Consider the following 20077-nt stretch of genomic DNA (forward strand, 5'->3'; position numbering starts at 1 on the left):
GCTGTGGTCGAAGTTTGGGTGGAGAACTGGGGGAGGACCAAACAAGATGCAGTCGGAGGCCAAATAAACGTATTGCTCTGAACATTCTCAGTCCACCTCATCTGCCAAGGGTTTATTAATATTGTAGACATTATTAGAAGTTTTTTTTAAAAAAATGGTTTGCATTTTTGCAGTGGTCTCACATGCCATTTCTACAGTTGTAGCTTGGAGGCCAAATGATACATGATGCTTAGTGTATAACATGTAGCCATATTTCCCTTTTTACTTAATTACAGGTATGCAGGGGGAGATGATCCTTACCAGGAATCCAGCACAGTGCAATCAGAACTAACCCCCACCCCACCCTTGTGAGTGTCTAGAATGCTTAAGAAAAAAGGTCCTATTTGCACCATGGTCTTTTCTACACGAGGCTGTTAATCTGCTGTATCAATTTTTGGTTTTATTGCAGAATTGAGCTCCAAGCTCAACATTGACAAAGAATGTTTCCTTTTCTGCTTTTCCATAACCTCTAGGTGGCACTGAAGAATAGTGAAACAGTGGAAGTACACACGTGGAAAAACCATTTTCTTTCGCTTTCACAAATAATACTGCAATTTCCCTGCTCTAAAAAAACTCGCCAAAAATGCTCTTTAAAAACAGAAGTGAAACTGGAGGGTCAAAACATCATCTAAAGAACCCATAAGCAACTGTGAGTAGGGAATGGCAAGCACATGATAAATGCCTCGTGTTGAAAAGCTCCAAATGTTTCTCTAAGCATTCTAGCTACGTGCACAAGTGCTTGTGTGTGTGTGTTTCTGTGAGTTTTTAGTTCTGATGGTGCTGGGGGAGGGGAAGAGATAAGGCTCTCCTCACCACACAGTGCTGAGTTCCTGGTAAGGATTCTGCTTCCCCCATCCCACCCTGCAATAATTAATACAAGTAAAACATTAGATGTTGACCCCAAGAAGAGCTGCAGGGAATAGATCACTGCAATTCTAGCACAGCAGTTCCAGAACAGCTAGTTATCAGTTTGCTTCCAGACTCAGTACACAGCCTTTAAAGGATTATTCATTCTGGGCCCAGAATGCTTTAGGACAGAGGTGAGGACCTCAGGCCCTGGGGCCAAATCTGACCCTCCTAGAGTTCCAATATGGCCCTCTGGAGTTCCCCAGAGGGCTGTGTCCCCTTACCTTGTCACCAACCGCTTTCCCCTACCCACCAATCATTTGTTGGTTTGATGGTTTTGTGCCGTCCATCCCGCCTATTTTAAAAGGTTGAAATGCTTTGTCTATGGTTCAGTTACTGGCTATAAGAGCTTTAACCTACAATATGCTGGAGGGTGGGGGTGGTATTCTTTGTATTTGGCTCCACCCTTTTTTTGTCCCACCCACCTCTGGAATGCAGCTCCTGGGAGCTTTTTCCTCGATTAAATTTAGCCCTCTGGCTGAAAGAGGTTCTCTACCTCTGGTTTAGGGAATGCCTTTTTCACCCCGACATTCCTCCTCAGGCTTTGAGATTTGAGATGATATGCTGCCTGTTCCATGCTCTGCCTCCAGGGCAATACGTTTCAGTAGTGCATAAGGCGTGGCATTCTCAGCAGAGGCACCTACCACATCAGGTGTATACACGGTCCCTACTTTATGGGCTTTTAAATGGACCTTGAAGTTTTTAAAAAAACATTCAAGCTGATTTTAATTAATACATTTGGAGCTCTGTATGGTTTTATCTTCTGCTGTTTTAATGTTTTTAAATCTTGGATCATGGTTTTGCTGATATATGACAACAGTATTGTTTTATGCGTCTGATCTGAGCCCCCATTCAGAAGGTTTTGCCCCCAAAAGGCAGCATACATATTCTGAAGCAAACAAACAATTCAGAAAATACAAAAGCAACAAAAAATATAGCGGAGTAGTGATGCTGACTCCACTTTCAGACTACATAGATCTAAACGCCAAACAAAAGCTGTTTAAAATTGTCTTTAAATTTTGTATGTGAAAGTTTTTATATTATGTTTTTATTACCTTGTATTTATGGGTTGTAATTTTTCAGAACCACCCGAAGAACTTTGGCTATTTGGCAGTATAATAAATGAAATAAATAAATGGAATGGATTGAATAAATGAATGAATGAAAAACAATAACAAAACCATGGCCCCAGTCCAAAGCTCATTGGATTGCACAGTTGCTCATTCAAGTCCAATGGAAATTGATGGCTTTTAATTGCACAGAACTGCGGACCACATTGTGAACTGTAGACCAGATTTCAGATCAAACATCTGCTTGATATCTAGGTTGGAACATGGAAGCACTTTTAGGAATACGTTTTGTTTGTTTGTTAAAATCCTTCTCAATTATACAAGTGCATATGCTGCAGCTTCCTTGGGAAAAGCCATATTTTAATTTTGTTTTGGAGGATATTGTTTATTTCTTCTTCTTGGCAGATCTGATAAAAACAGCAGCTCTCAATAACCTAATTTGAAGGGCTCAGATAACTAACCCGGTAACAAAAAGAAGCAGATTGAGGGTATGCATATACCAGCCATTTTGAGGTACCCCCATGAAGTTAAGATGGAGTGACTCCAAGGGACTCACTTGCAGATTCCAGATTAGTTGACTGCTTAAAATACTCACCACAAAAAAGCAAAAAGGCACACACCAAAGAGGCATAGGACATTAAGTGGCAAAGAGACTTCAAACTTGAAGACAGGAAAAGAGTGAGATCTTATAATGCCATTTCTGAAAATGAAATAAATGTACTGTTGAATGTGTGGGGAGGTCTGATCTCATAGGGCTTCAGATAATGCTATTTAAATATTAAGATGGCCCACATTGGTTCTGTATGTGGGCATCACACAACCCTTCTTGAGGATTGTAGATCTCGCAGATGGTCAATACCTCTGCAAGAAACATGTGCTTCAAATGGATGTAAGGAAGAAATTGAAAAACAAGATACACTAATAATTATTGGCCACTTTTCTACCAGAATATCTGAACAACAATGAGATAATAAAACAAACCAGGAGAGAACAAAGTTACTTCAAAAAAAGAAAAAAACTTGGTTTTACCAATCTTCAAAATGGCAATAAAGTGAAGGCCAGTTGGATCTTGCAGGAGAATGTCTGAACCTGAAATGTCATAACCTTTGACCCTACCAACTGTGCCTCTGGGAGACAAGAGCAGAATTGGACAAATCTGCAAGGGGTCAAAGAGTAGGACTTCTATACCCCATAGATCTTAGTTTGCGTCTCCTCCACACCTACTCCAAGTGCTGTGGGGGAAAAGAACCACGTTTTTGAGAATCAACCATGATAGGAGTGGGGAACCTTTTTTGGCCCAAGGGCTGAATTGGCTCTGGAATAGGATGTTTGTTTATTTATTTAAAACATTTATATCCTGTCCTATATCATTAGGATCTCAGGGTGGCGTACAGATGAAATCAATGTGGAGAGTATAAAACAATAATTTTAAACAACTAAAATATATTAAACCATTAAGCAAGCTAATACCAATTTAAAATCTAAAACAGTTAAAACAGTGTGCTATTTTAGAGAATTCATTTAGCCCTCAAAGACTTTGATAAAACGCCATGTTTTAACTTGGCGCCGAAAAGTTAAAACAGCAGAAAAAAGCCCTCTCCCACGTCCCACCATAGTGTATGTCTCAGTTTGTCTGATGCAGAGGAGGGCTCCTCCAACAAATCTCAAACCTTGGTCAGGCATATATAGGGGGAGGCGCTCCCTCAAATATTGAGGTACTGTACCAAGCTGCTTAGGGCTTTAAATGTTGGGGTTCGATGCCTGCAGTGGGTGGGGCCATAGCTCAAACTGGGCGGGGTTAAGTAGGTGGGGCAACACCCACTGCTAACATGTGGCCCTGGCATGCTTGACCAGAGCCAATTCCTACACGTTCACACATACACCCCCCCCATTCACTCGCAGGTACACACACAGACTCACACCCCAAATATATATGTGCGCGCGCACACACACACACCCCCCTCCTGTACACACACACACATACACACACATACACACACACACACACACACCGTTTAGCTTCTGTGTGGTGTGGTGGGAAGTGGACTCTCCTCCTCACCTCACAGCACAGAAACCAAGTGATCTGGACATGGAGAAAGAGAGCAATCTTTTGTGATGTCCAGACTGCACCATTTCTGTGCTGGGAAGTGAGGAAGAGAACTCCCTCCTCACTGTACTGCAAAGGAATGCAGCAAGCTCCCTCTTCCCTGTTGCACTTGCTCTTTCTATGGGGTGGGGCTTCAGGAAGGGGCAGGGCCTTGGCTGAGACTCCGTGGGAAAGCATAGTGGGCCACACCCAGCCCACAGATTGGAGGTTCCCCATTCCTGCATTATGGTGTAAGGGCTATAGTGGTGGATTTAGAGCAGGGAAACCAACATTCAAATCCCCATTCAAGGTCAAACTACATGTTATGTAAATTAGATAGTGTGCAGCTGTCCCTCTAGGGATTTTTTTTAAACTCCAGAGTAAGTGAGCAGAGCCCCAATATGGATCAGGACCACTGTACCTGGGGAAGGGATGTCCAAATGTTTCCTCCCAAACTGCTCCACCCTTGAAAGTCACTCCCCCACATGGAAGTTAAAAGAAAAGAATAAGAGGGAAAGCCCCGATTGGTCCCTTAGAAGGCTTTTTAAACAAAAGAATCAAAAACCTGCCATGGGGTTGGGGCTAAATTTCAGGAGGGAAGTGTTTGGAAAGGGAAGGATTAAACCTCCCCATACATGGTGGTCTCAATCCAGATCAAGGTTCCAAGAGCCTTAAGTACCATTTTCTTGGTAGGAAGGCAGAGTACAAAATAAATTAATAAATGCTATGTAAGTAATGCAATATGTAGTTTGACATTCAGCCACAAAGCTTACTGGGTGACCTTGGGGAAGTCGCTCTATTTTAGATTACACCATCTCACAAGGTTATTGTGAAGATGTGGGGGGTACCTTAGAGGAAGGACAGGTTAAAAACATAACAACTCCCAATTATCCTTCTTATTCCTTTGTCTGACAGGGAAACACTCACAGGTGCGTGCATGAAAAGTTTCCTTCACATAAAAGAGAATAACAAAAAGATTTCTAGAGTTTGAGAAGAGGGGGAAATAGTGACAACAGCCAGAGATAAACAGATGGAAGAGTGGAAGAAGAATCTGAAAAAAAAACCCTTAAAAGAGATAGATGAGAAGCCAAGATGAGAGATTAGCAAGAGAACTGAGTAGGAGAAAAGAACAACTGAATGCCATCAATAATAGCTATGGTAATAATGAATACCAACACAATGAGTAAGAGAACCTAAAACTATAAAATATAAAGAACAAAAAGCAAAGGAACAGAGAAGTGTAAGGAGCCCATCTTTATCAGGGAAACAAGAAGAAAGAAGATGATGAACAGAAAAATGCAAAGTGCTACTAAAAAGGTAAGAAGAAAACTAAGCACAAAAACCAAGAATATACGAGTGAAAAAGGACAGAATTATGAGCAGTACCAACAGCTGAAGATAAATCAAACAGAAAAGGAAGGAAGGGGAAGAAGAAGAAAAAGGAGGAAGATGAGGATGAGGAGGAGACTAGTGGCGCTGTTCTTTGGACACAAAGATAAAATCAGTTTTAAAAAGGCAATGTAGTTTCCGTTGACTGACTGGACTGAAAAACAGACTGGTAAGAATCAAAAAGAGAGATAAATAGGAACGTTTTCATTTGTCACTCACTTGTTTATCCTGGCTAGAGAAAGAAGTAGCTTGACAGTACATGACATGCAGTTAGCATCCTTAGTCCACTGAAACCAATGGGATTTACTCCTCATGGTGGCCATGTGCCAGAGTTCTGCAAGTGGTGGGGCTTTCCACTTCTGATCATGCTCTCTTTTTCTTTTCAGAATTCACCAATACTGTGTCCAGTTATTTTCAGCTGTTAAACATCGCTAAATAATTATTTCCTTTGCGTTTCGTTCATTTATACAGAAATCCTACGGACTGGGGAGAGTGTCTCAAGGACCATAGGATATGTCGGATTCCTCCCCCTGAGGCTATAGGCCCTCGTATGACCTTGGGAGGGCAGAACACGGCATTGGGCCATTCGTCTGCCCCCTCGCAGCTGTTGCAGAAAGCACCTTGGGGGTTGCTCTTCCAAGTTTGCAACAGCGCATGGGTTGGAAGAGGTTTCTTTGGAGGTGGCAGGTGGGTGGCTGGGGCCAGTGGGCAGGGGGCTGCAGTGGTGGAGGAGGCAGCGGCAGGGCCCCATCAGGAGCAATATGTTGAGTAGGGATGTATGGACTGTGTAAAGTCTGCTCCATCTCTGTTTCACAGATTGTCAGCTGCCTTTTGTTTTGTCATCCGCTCACAGATGGATGCGGATATTTTTTTTCGTCATGCAGAAAAATATGCAAATAATTACGTAAGAGATTTCATAAGAATTTACATAATTTACCTTAGCACGTAACATTTAGCGTATTATTCCCCATCCCATTCAACTTTTCCTCAGCAGAAACATGCGTATTTTCCTATAAATAAATATTTGGAGATTTGGGGAAAGTAAAAAAAAATCCAAAAGTCCACAGGCTCTGCCTGGCCTGAGAGGGTGACTCTGCAGGTTGGCTTCTTAGAAATCTGAGCTCGTTTTAATCCATCTCAAATTTCTCCAGCATCCCTAATGTTGAGGGTCCACTGGAGTCTGCCACTGGCCCTGAACACTCCCCTGGTTGGCAGGCTGTGGGGAGCATAATTGTGATGGTGAGAAAAGCATGTTTAACCCATCTCATATAGTTATTGTGTGGCTGTGGGGGAAAACATATAAGAATAAGAATAATTTTATTTATATTGTGCCTGTCTATAAAATAAAAAAAATAATAAAATGAGTGGTACTAAAGGTGGCTAATAATAAGATCTAGATTAAAACAGAATCTTAATTAAAACATAACATAAAAACAAATAGATTAAAAACACAGTACAACAGCCTGTGCAACAGCTTGACTTACTTAGAGGAAGGGCAAGCTAAAAACATAGTAACAAACAATTTTGTAACCACTCTCAAATATACTTCTCGTCATGAATGTGTATGTGTGTGTGTGTGAGAGAGAGAGAGAGAGAGACTGTGTGCACTATGTGTGTACACTATGTTTGTGCATGCATGTACTGTATTTGCACGTGTAACTGTGTGTACACATGTGTGAATGGAATAAAGTCTGTGTGTATGACTGTGCTTGAAGGATGTGTCTGAATAGCGGTATGTGTCATGGCATCCTCCTGGACTGGCGCACTGGCTTGATGTTACACATGGACACACATCAGCAAGCTGTGCATGTGTCCAGTGACACATGGGAGATGGAGTTCTCCCAAGGACTGCTGCAAGTGTAGCAGTTTGGAAGGGCAGCGCAAGGCAGGGAATTCTCCAGCTACGGTTTTAATTTGAGACTTTAAGAAATGGGCCTCTGTTTGAGACAGGCTTTTAAGGACCCCTGAAATTTGTTTCTGATCTTGGCTCAGGGGAACATCACCAGCATCCCTAATATTTAGCTGACATATCAAAATCCCAAAGGTTTGTGGAAATGTCAGCTAAAACCTCAACACTTGTCAAGGGATGGAAGGTCCAGGATGGCTTTTAATGGTGATTTGCCTCCTATAGGTGTCAAAACTTATTTTTAAAACCTCTGAAAGGGACAAAAGGACAAGCTTTAAAAACTAGTCACCCTTGTGAAAATAAGTTACAAAACCATTATCACAATAGCCATTAAAAGAATTCTGTTTAAACAGGATTTTATAGACTTCTACAATGTTAAATGGTTTTTAGACCAGACTTTTAATGATAGATGCATATTAAAATGTTGATGCATAATGTGCGTTTATTTATTGTTTTAATTTGTTGATTGCTAGCCACTCTGAGAGCAGAAAACATGAAATATGAGCTATAATCATTAAATAGATAAATGAATGGCAGTGCCTTTGGTAGGAGCAGCTAATGTAACAGGAGCCGAGTGGCCAACTCTTATTCTGGCATGGCTCCTATGCGTTTCACACCTACATGATGGGCCAATAATCACAACGTAAAGCTTTTCCCATCCCTGGGAAAGTTCAGTTGTTGAATTTTGTGTGTCATGTAGCTGTTGGCCACCTTGCCTAGGAGAAGAGTACTTCTTCAAAGCTTGAGAAAGACTCTTTCGTTTTCTGCATTGTAGACATGGAAGGTCCTTATTCCCTTAGCTGATTAAGGAAGCTTTAATATCTTTGGTACTTAGAAAAATCTTATTATCTCCAACCTAAATATATTAGAAAAATGGCTACAGAATGTCCATTGTTTCTTTGTCTGTTGAGGTTTCTACACTGGTCCATCACAGTCACAAATTATGACCATCTAGGACATATGGATAGATGATTCTGTCAATTTTTTCATTGTTAAATTTGGTTCATATCAAACTTTGAAAATATTTTTTGCAAGAAAATTCATATGCATTTTTGTGTGCATTTCTCCAAATACATGTATTTTTGCACACAATTTTGCTTAATATATACATTTTTGCAAGCCATTTTCCTGATATAATGCATTTGAAACATTATTTTCATAAATATATTCAGTTTTGAGTGCGCGTTACCCTAATCTACACATTTTGTATGCATTTTTGATTAGAGAACATCACTGCAAAATTTGGAAAAGTACAAATTTTGAAGGTTAACTGACTTTTAGTGCAAAATTCAATAGATATGCATTCAAATGCAAACTAACCAAATTTCTCCCCCCATCCCTACCTACCAGCCACGTTGGTACTGAGATCAAAATTATGCCAATGTGCGAAAGTTGTAAGAAATAAAGACATTTAGAGCTTTCAGGAATCAGCCATCCAAGCAGGAAGGGAACCACTGCAATGCAGTACCTCCAACTCCTGCTCCATAAAGATACAATGGTTGACAGCCACTGAAAGGTCCAAGAGAATCACAACAGGGATACACTCCCTCTGTCCCTTTCTTGGAAAAGGTCAAATCACAGGACAACCAAGGCAGCTTCTTTTCCAAAACCAGGCCTGAAGCCTGACTGAAATAGATCCAGAAAATCAGTTTCATTCAAGAGTGCTTGGAGTTAGGGATGGATGAAAGTCCCTTACCTGATCCCACAGCTTGCTTCGCAGTGGGGGGGAGGTGCTCCATCCCTCCCCCCGAAATTCTAAGCGGGGGGGAGGCGCCCCGTCCCTCCGGCCGCAAAACCTCTTCTCCTGCCGGGATGCAAATGCAGGCGCCCATGGGCGCCGCCGTTTGCGTCCCTGCAGTCAGCTGTGATAGGCTACATAAACGTTTATGTAGCCTATCACGGCTGACTTTGGGGAAAAAAAAAGCGTGTACGCAAATGGCGGCACCCATGGGCGCCGCCATTTGCGTACGCGCTTTTTTTTCCCTCCCCAAAGTCAGCCGTAATAGGCTATGTAAACATTTACGTAGCCTATCACGGTGTTTTTTGAAAATCTAGCCGTGATAGGCTACGTAAATCTTTATGTAGCCTATCACATTTGTTGTTTTGTTTTATTTTTTACTTGGAAATGGCGGCGGCGGCAGCTGGTCGGAAGACCGGCCGCCGCCGCCCCGCCACCAGGAGCTGCCGCCGCCAGGGACATTCACACAAGGTAAGTCCCATCCGGGGGGGGGGGGACCGTTTCTCAACCAATTTCGGGGGGCCGAATGCGTTGGCATTTGGCCTCCTGGAGATTCGTGGAGAAATTCTCCGACATCTCTACTTGGAGTTGGCTGGCAATTAACCACTTAAGCACCTTGCTCAGGAAGGGGATATTAGCAACCAGCCTATAGTTGTTAACATCTTCTGGGTCCATGTTAGGCTTTTTCAGGAGTGGCCTAATAACGGCCTCCTTAATAAGCCATGATGCGTAAGGGTCAAGTACATAGGTGGGTGACTGGACTTCACTTTGTTTTATTTATTTTTTATTTATTATTAAATTTATTAATCGCCCATCTGGCCGGTCACCCAGCCACCCTGTTCACATTGTCAAGTCTCAACAACCAAACTCATCCAATAAAACTGAACCAGACAGTGGCCTGGACACCTTGACTAATGAAACTGCATTAGCTGTGGTGTCCATGTCATGATGAATGTCAGTAACTTTATGTTCAAAGAATTTTGCAAACTCATCACTACCTAAGGTTCCACCATCACTCTCCTTGGACCAGATTACAAAAGGCCATGAGCCACTTGGGAAATTCTGCTGGACAACACTGAGAAGATGCAATGCTGGTGGAAAAGAACTCCATCTTTGCCACCCTCAGCATCACAGGGTAGGCTCAGTAATAAGCTCTAACCTGTGTTCAGTTGGAATTGCCATGAATCTTCCCCACCTGCATTCTAACCATCTTCCCTCTTGCTTTATTGCCCTCACCTCAAGTGTATACCAATGAGCTACCCTCAAAGGACTCTGCTCAAAGGGAGGCAGTGCTCAGGAGTGATCATGTCAACTGCCTAGTCATCTGTGTTTTCACAGAGTAACCAGGACTTTGACAGGAGCACCAGCCATTCCAGCATGAAAACCCCCCAGAGCCCTATGGAATCCATCAGACTCCATTAGCCTCTGAGGGTGGACCATTTCAATAGGTCCCCCATCCTAAACCTCAACAGGAAGATATCGGAACACAACAAAAGGATAGATGTTAATTCTGCCACTTTCAGATCACTATCCTCCTGTCCAGTTGAGAAAATCAAATCAGGCATGTGTCCTCCTTTGTGCGTTGAGCCAAGAATATGTTGGGACAGCCTCATGGTTGTCATGGTGGCCATGACGTCCTAAGCTGCTCCAGACCCAATGGCCTCAGCATGGAACTTGAGATCCCCCAGAATCATCATCGTAGGAGTCCTCAACACCAAGTCTGAGACCACCTCTATCAGCTCAGGCAGGGAGACTGATGGGCAGCGGGATGGGAGGTACACCAGCAGAATCCCTAATCTTTCCCAGGCACCCAATGTAAGATACAAATGCTCAAGACTGGCACTCAAATGGATAGGAAGACTAATAAGGGAGATAATTCCTGTAGAGCAAAGCAATCCCCCTCCCCTCAAGTCTGTGCTGGTGCTGCACTGAATACCCAGGAGGGCACAGCTGAGAGAGTCTAACAGCTCCCAGCTCTGCCACCCAGGCCTCAGTAATGCACATCAGGTCACTCTCTCATCCACAGTTAAATCATGATGAGGGAGATTGTGTTTCAGACCGACCTGGCATTCAGCAACTGCACCACCAGACCTAAGGCTTGTAAGACAACCAGGAACTGGTTGGGGGAAAAAATAGAAGAGGGGACAGGCATGAGGTGTCTAACCCCCTTTTCTTCAGCTTGCTCGTTAATCCCCCATCACCATACCTCCCACTACCCAAATGCATTTATGTGGGCATCCCCCCCCCCAGGTTATCCAGTGAAATTCCCAGGAACATGGTAACATTTCAGTGTAAAACCTGGCAGACATCCGCCTATGCCAAACATCAGCGATGGGGGCGGGGACAGGGGGGGCAGAACTCTCTGTCAGCTAGGTTCTTTTTGTTCTTATGTCCTCCCTTAATTTCCTTTGTTCTAACCGAAACATGCCACATTTCCCAAGTCTTTCATTATAAGCCATGTTTGTTGCTCCCTTGTTTAATTTGCATCACTTCAACCAAAGCTTTACATGGGCAAGTTGTTTTATGGATAAAGGTTTCATGTGCTCCTAGGGAAGTGCATAATACAAGCCCCTTTAACTTGAATGAGAATAGAATTTGGCCAACACTAGTTAGCTGCTTCACCATCTGTATCGTAGCCTAGGGGGTATTATCACTGACAATTGCAATTCTGATTGATATCTTGCCAATGCAGATGACTCATCTTGCTGATCAAAGTGAAAAAGCAAATAGGGAATACCTTTTCATCTTTTCCCATACTGCAGAAAGTAAAGTTGAACCGGTTTACTCACAGGCTTATAGCAGGATTATGTGCAACAGGTTTAAAGCCAACAAAAATAAATAGCCTTTTATACCAAGCATAAATTGGCTCCATGGAATTGGCTGATAACGTCGCATAACTCATAAAAGGATTAGAAGGATTAGACTTGTTGCTAACTATTTGCAATAACGATCAGTCCAAGGGCTGTTTATGGCATGAGTATATCCATCATTCTGGAAGATCCTTGGGATAGTATTTCAGGTTTGGGTGGGAGGATTTCAATGGCGACAGGAGGAAAAATCTACAGCAATATTCAAAGGCCTTTTCTTGGATATATTCAAGATTAAATGGAAGTGCATTTTAAAAGCATTGGTGTGGTTATTTTTTTAATATCTCAGAATAACCAGTGATGCAAGAATGAGCAAATGTACATAACAGGATGAGTAGGGATGGACGAATTTTGGTTTCTCTTAGTTTCACATTTTTCTCATCTTAATTTCAGGTTATCCTGAACTTTGAGAATTTTTTGAATCTTCAGTTCAGTTCATGACAAACATTGGCCCTGTTCAGACGTCACACTAAGTCATGGTGGTTAGGCTTTTTACCCCTTCTTTTTTCTAACCACGGTGGCTTAGCATGTTGTTTTTTGGGGGAGAACCACATTCTGCGTGGTTATTCAGCCACCCCTGCAAAAGTGCTAAAGGGCTTACCATTACATGTGGTGGGCTCCCTGGTGGTTTAAACAGGCTCAGGAAGACTTCCAGGCTGTGACCGTAGAGTCTGCCAGCCAGAGTGTTCGCTACTGCGGGTAATGCTCTAGGAGCTGCAGACTTTCTCTATGGTCACATGGCCATTCTGGCTGATGAAGCGGCCACCAAGAGCCCATTCATGCTACAGAGGCCATGAGGATGCCCGCAAACCACTCAGGTAAGTTCACCTGGTAACTACGGAGGGGGTGGGGTTAGCAGAACCATGCAGTGGCACGTGGTTCATCATCATCTGATGGGCCCGCATGTAGTGGTTTCACTACCCCCCATAGTTATCCTAACCATCATTCCCCGTACGCATGTGAATAGGCCAATTGAGATTTTTTTTTGAAGTTTGTGTGAAAATTCATATGCATTTTTGTGCGCGTTTCTCCCAATAGACATTTTTGCAGCAATTGTCCAACTGTAATGCATTTTGGTATGTTGTCTTTACTAATATGGATATTTTTGTATGCATTTTTCCCTAATATGCATATTTTTGTGTGCATTTTTTTAAATGGGAGAACTTTACTGCAAAATTCGGAGAAGTGCGAGTTTTCAATGATAACTGAGTTTTGGTTTGTGTATTGGTTCAAAAGTGTGAATTTAGGTACGTTCGCATTAAAATGTGAACTGAACATATTTCTCTCCCATCCCTTGGGATGAACAGCATTACGGTGGAAGCAGGCCCACCCACGTTCCATTGAAGGTCTATATGTCGCTTATATATGTGGAACTATATGTGAAGAGTGCTCTCTCTCCACATGATTGGAAGCCTAAAAAACAGGGCTCCCAGTTACAGAAACAGAGCCCCATGTGTGTATAGTTGTGCATGCATAAGCTCCATGCAGATGTTCAACTGAAGATGCAGAGGTCAGCCTTGATGCATGTGCCATCACCCTAGATGTTATCTGGATAGGGCTATTGGTGCTCCTGACGAATATTCACATATTATTGTCGAACATACAGACCTCAGCCCTGCCTAAATGTGTCTGTAGGTGGCCCAAATATTCCTGAGGATATGTCTGCATGCATGAAGCAATTTCTTGAATTGCATGCAGCTTCCCTCCCTCCTCGCCCCCAAATATTGTTTCCCAAACAACTGCTTGGATAGGATGCTTCTACAGTAGGTAGGGCCTGTTCATTGAGGATAGGAATGCTATGGCAATTTATTGGTGATTTTCAGGTAAAGCAGGGATACTTTGTGAAGACATGAGGATGAGTGACCTAGTGGCTGCCATGGGCTCATTGCAACTCTCTACGGTTTTCAGTGACGCCTACTATAACTGAAAGAGCTTTTGTTAAGATGTGTACAAGCAAAAGTTTTTTTGTTTTTAAACAACCCTTTTCAAATCACCATAAAATGAGCCTTTGAATGTGATGTGTCCCTGGTTTCAGAGGTCTGGCCTTTCTCAAATAACACAACAGTTTCATCTGCCTGCCTCTGTTACATTATGCTTGATATTGGGGTTTTATGGTGATGCTGTGATCGCCATTGTCACAACGTGCCTCAAGTGATGCATTACAAGGGCAGGACAGAGATTTTCATAAAAGTAAATAAACAAAACATCCTTCCTGATACAGCTGAAACAAAAACACTGGGCTCCGAACTTCCATGGAATTTGTACAAAGTCTGACCTAAAAAAATAAAATCTAGAGATTCAGCAATATTGATTTAAAGCCTGATGATGACGACAATGATGATGAAGTGTTCATATCACCCCTATGATACATTGTCTCAGCCAATTATAACATTCTAAGCAAAACTAGGGGTGTGCCAGAACAGACGGAGGGGACAAACTTTTATTGATGATTCACAACACTACCCAATAAAAAGCACCAAATGCCAGAACACTTGACCCCAGTAGGAGCCTATGCATACTGCCTGGTGTACTTGAGTCCCAAGGTTTGGGGGAACTACTGATGGGCCTTGGTCAGAATTTGATTTTAGCCGGGACCTGAAGTAGTCATACCTCAGCTTTAAGAACAACTCCAAATGCTGGTGGTTGTCTTTAGAGCCCTAAATGATTCGGAGTGAGGTTATTTGAAGGATCGCCTGCACCTGTATGAATGTGCCCAGATGCAAAATCAGCCACAGATGGGCAGGGACAAGAGACAGGGCCTTTGCAGCTGTTACATATCTTTCTGGAACTTCCTCCCATAGAATGTACCTTTGGTCCCCTCTTCATTTGCTTTTAAATTGGACTTGGAGCCAAACTAAACATCATGCTGATCACATAGTGTGTGTAGCTGTGGGTTAGCTTTTCCTTTACTCTAGCGTAAGTGTGCATGGGCCTGATTTGGATTGAGACCACTACACACCAGGGGGAAAGGATTAAACCTCCCCCACATCATTTGCTTCCTGGAAATCCCCCCCCCCCAACACACACACAGGGGTGTTAACAATAGACAAAAAAGGACACAATTGGCATCACCGGTGGCTTTCCCCCTACTTTTATTAACTTCCTCACAAGTTAAAGAAAAAGCTGACCCTCAGCTACATGCTGTGAAATTAGCCTAACAAGTAGTTTGGATCTCAATGTTGTTTTTGTTCCAATCTGCTTTGAATTCTTGATGCTGGTCGGGAGTGCAAAACTGTTATTGTTCTGTGTTTCATCTTTTCTGATCTGGATTGGGATTCATTTTAATGTTGCCATCTTAAATCTAATGTATTCCATATGTGTTTAATATTTTAAATTGCTTTTGTGATGATTGTTTATGATACTGTTAGAAAATGTATTTATATCTGCATATATTGCAAGCTGCTTTGTGGATGCTATTTGTCTGGAAAAGTAGCAGATTAATACCTCAGTAAGGAAATAAGAAAAGGATTGATGGGTTGAAATCTATAATTTAAACAGAAATACAATACATCTCATCACAGTGGAGAAGACTGTGACCAGCTGACCTCTATACCAGCATGGTCTGCTGTCCTGGTGCTAACTCTTGATAGGCAATTTCAAGGCCTCTTGTCCTGCTCTAAATTGAGTCCTTGCTCTTTGTTAGCCAATGTAGGAACAGAAATGAGAGTGGGCAATTAAACAGGCAAATGGTCAAGCTCAGGCAACCAGTCAGCTACGTGGGGTCAGGCTAATGCAGGAGTGGTCAAAAGAGGAGGCAGAGATCAAAACAGTGAGGCAGTCAGATACATTACTCAGTCAAGAAGAGTCAGAAGCAGGGGGCATCAATCCCAGGGCAAGCACTAGAGCTGCTGGAACAGTATTGTTCCCAGCACTGGCTAGGCAGTCATTGAAGGTGTTTAACAGCAGAGCCTGCTACCCCACCCAGGGCTCAGCGGCAGCACATTAGCGCTCTCTGTTTACAGCCAGAGCCCTGCTCATGAGAAGCCCCTTTCCTCCTCAGAAGACCTCTGCTGCAACCTGGCACGTCATTGAGGTTCCCTGAGTTGGGGCTGCCTCCTCTGGTACCATCGCTCCCTGGGACTTGCAGGGTGCTCAGCCTCCTCCTCTGAGGCAGAGTCCCCCTATTCCTGAGTGGCTGGGACCTCAGGAGGCTCCTCCATGGACTCAGGCCCCTGTTGTGGTGCAGGACCTGGGCATCATCCTCTGTTGGGGCCTCTAACTCTTCCTCCTTGGATGGGGAGCCCAGTGGTGGGATGACACCTCTGCTCCCTCTTCATATGGTCTTTTATCTTGAAACTGGACTTGACAGACTTTCAAATAGAAGACTGGCCACTGTAAGGTAGGGCACATGGGCCACCCTACACAAAGCCCCAGAATGCCTGATAAGGTAGGCCTAATGGGTTTCCCGCACACACATCCCACATGTCCTGGGCTGCTATTATTCCCCAGTATAATTAGTGGTTAAGATGCTGAACTGCAGACTGGAAGGTCGGCAGGTCAGCAGTTCGAGACCCGAGTGCTGCGTGACGGAGTGAGCTCCCGTCTTCAGTCCCAGCTCCTGCCAACCTAGCAGTTCGAAAGCCAGAAATTGCAAGTAGATAAATAGGCGCTGCCTCAGCGGGAAAGGTAACAGCGTTCCGTGCACCTCGGTGTTCAGTCATGCTGGCCACATGACGACGGAAGCGTCTTCGGACAGCGCTGGCTCTTCGGCTTAGAAACAGGGATGAGCGCCGCACCCTAGAGTCGGACACGACTGGTTGGGGACACCTTTACCTTTTACCTTTTTATAATTAACATGGTAATATAAGGAAAGGGATAAATGAGGGGAAAGGTACAATTCAAAGTAAATAAAAATAAAGCCATTCTAAGTACATTGCCTATTCTGCCTCCAAGGAACACTAGATGGTGCTAGTACTTAGCAGAGATTAATAATGATATACTGTTTTGTTCTGGATTTTGTGTGGGCAGAGTAAGCGCCTTGCCAAGGTGATTTGCGTGACCTGCTGGTGAGCCTTTGGTCTTGGCAGAAATTAAGTTTCTGTTTAAAAAACAACAATAAAAAACCACCCGCCAAACAGTTGCACTCTCACCATTTGCAAAAAGGAAACTTTCGAATGCCAAATGATTCATTGCTCTGCTTCTTCATCTCTTGGAGTGAGAGCTTGAATTGATAACTCTTGGGTGAGCAGCCTGCTCTCCAGCTTGTGACGCCCTCACTGTCTGAGCAGGAGCATCTAGAGAAGGGACTGTGTAGGAGGAGGCACAGAAGCGAGGCCCACTTCTCTGCCTTGGCCAGTGATGGGTAGAGGAAGCCATGATGAAGCCAGCAATGTCCTCCCACCGACGCCAATACAAACGTGGGAATTGATCCCATGCCCATGTTTTTCTGTGAAAGGAAGTTGCATGCACAAGGAGCCAACACCCCCCTTTTCACATGGTCTAGGAACATGGAAAGCTGTTTTATCCCAGGTCAGACTGTGTGACCATGTATGCCATTAGCAGGGGCTTGCCAACGTCTCTTCGTCTATTGTGTAATCCTTTTAACTGAAGATGCTGGGGATTACACCTGGGGCCTTCTGCATGCAATTTGCCAGTGAGGTATTACCAGTGGAGGCTGGCGGCTCCGATGCCGGTGGGATGGTGAATCCGCTCCGAGTTTCAGCCAGAACTCTAAAGGAGGTATCTGTCAGGGTGGACACTGAGCCCATAGAACCTCAGAGCAGTTCTGATTCTGAGGAGTCCGTGGGAGAGGAGCGTGCTCATCCCTCCCAGGCCCTGAAGTTGGCAGAGATTCCTCCTGCCGGCATTCCAGAGATAGATAGCAGTACTGGGAGTGAAAGAGCGCAGGAGGAGGGCTGGCTGGATCCTCGACGCAGACGCAAAGAGCGACGAGCTATGGAGGGCGCGGAAAGGAGGTGTAGCGCCCGTTTGGCGTGGAAGCAACGGCCGCCTCCCATAGACCCAAGGGAAAAGGGGAGGGACTCTCCCTAGCCCATAAGTTCAGGGTCTGCAAGTGATTCTCATTCAAACGGGGACCAACTGCTTCTAACCTGGGGCATAGGTTACTCTGCTGTTCATAGCTTAGTCGCCAGTGATAGAGTTATTAAGTTGTAAAAGGAACAAAGCCTTGAAAAGAATCCTTTGTTTGTGTCTGGATTTGGCTACTAGAGTAGACTGAAAGAGGCCGGCTAGGGCCCCCTGACAGTATCCAAGGTATCCCACTGGTTTGGGATGATGTGGGGCAGGGTACAAATTAACTGAAGAATTCATTTTATTTGAGAGGATTTGGGTGGCTTTGCCTCCTGAGAAATGTAAGTAAATCTTAGCAACTATTTATTCATTTGCATATATAGATATAAATCAACATAAGCAAATTTTATGCAAATTTGTGTCCTATGGACCTTGGGCCCAAATTGCTTAAGTGCCTTGCAACAGCAGTGCATAGAGGTTTGTGCACATAAGCTTTGGATGTACAATTAAGACCCATGTCTCTTCCGTGTAGGCTGTTTCAGACTTCCAGCTGCCATGTGTGGAGATAAGGAGCATGCATTCAGCTGGACAGAGGGTTCTTTGCCAACCCTTCTTCACACATACCTTTTAATGCAGGCCTTGGGCTTCAGCTGCTGCAGGTTTCCTAGGACTCAGGTACTTCTGAGGTATGCAAAGACAACCCAGCTATAAGTGAAAAGGAAGAGTTCGTGCACAACTTGCCCCCACCCCACCCGTTAAGTCATTGCATGCACACCCACCCCTGCTATTTCAGGTGGGAAGCTTTCACTGCTGCAAATGCTCTTGGGATAACAAAGCATAGATTTTTAGGCAAATTAGATCTACACAGGTGAACAGAAGGAGGGAAAGGTACCTCAAGGGGGAGGTGGCATAGCTAATATGGAGGTCTAATACTTCAGTTGGGGATTTGGGCTGTGCTACCACTGCTGATCTTTCCAATCCATTTGGAGTAGGAACAATCAACTTGGGGATCATCACAGACTTGGCTCGGTGGTGTCATCATCATCCATGGCTCGGGGGTGTCAAGCACACTGAACAAGCTGCCTGACATTTGCAAAACTGCTCCATATGGAAGCTGCTTCACTGAACAGGTTACATCCATGGGAGACTACTTTCCCTCTTAAATGAATAAATGCACTCCATTTTGCCACTGCCACTAATCTGTTAATAAATCCCACAACACCCACCTTCAGTGAATGTACATTTACCATAACAAAGCAGGCTTTGCTGGGGAAAAATAATAATAACAATTCACAGTCAATACCAGCCCTGTTAGACAGCTTCTTGGTTTCCTAGCAACAGCACAGGGAAATCCATCAGAGGTTTTGAATGGAAACTACGAAGGGAGATGGATGTCTTGAGCACACTCATTTTCTTCCGAATAAAGTAACTGAAGCAATTTCACATGCCAGAGGAGGTGTCTGTAGGTTGGGGTGGCCATGTGTTCTACTTTACAGAGGGCATCTGTCTATTTGAAAGCCTGTTTGGTTAAAAGACAAAGAACCCTTAAGACAGGAGCCCAGGGGCATTGGAGTTGCCCATCAAGAGTTAGCACCTTGACAGCAGACTGGGCAGGCACACAGGTCACCTGGTTGCAGTCTTCCCCACTATAGTGAGATGTCTGGTATTTCTTTTAAAATCTGATTTATTTATTGAATTTATATTAGAACAAAAAGTGCTCAAGGCAGCTAACCACAATAAAATACAAAACTATGATCAAAAAATAAAAGTGAATCAATTAAAAATGCATCAATAAAATTAAGAAATAAACAGCACCTACCACTTAAAACCTATTTTAGCAACTGAGAAGTCAGCTTCAGGGCCAAAAGGACATCTTTGCCTGCTGATGGAAGGACATCAAAGATGGAGCTAATGGACTTCCCCTGGCAGGTAGTTCCAGGGCTTGGGAGCAGCCATCCGAGAAGGTCCTCTCTCACGTTCCCACCAAACGTGCCTCTGATGATGGCAGGACAGTGAGAAAGGCCTCTCGAGGGAAGGAGCTTGGGAAGAGTCTGTGGGGAAGGAGTGGCCAGAGCCTAGCTGCACCTGTGGATCCTGAGCCTGTGTT

Source organism: Heloderma suspectum, chromosome 5 (assembly GCF_057233095.1).
Source record: "Heloderma suspectum isolate Gila_16-S chromosome 5, 16-S_ref, whole genome shotgun sequence".
In the NCBI taxonomy this organism is placed as follows: domain Eukaryota; kingdom Metazoa; phylum Chordata; class Lepidosauria; order Squamata; family Helodermatidae; genus Heloderma; species Heloderma suspectum.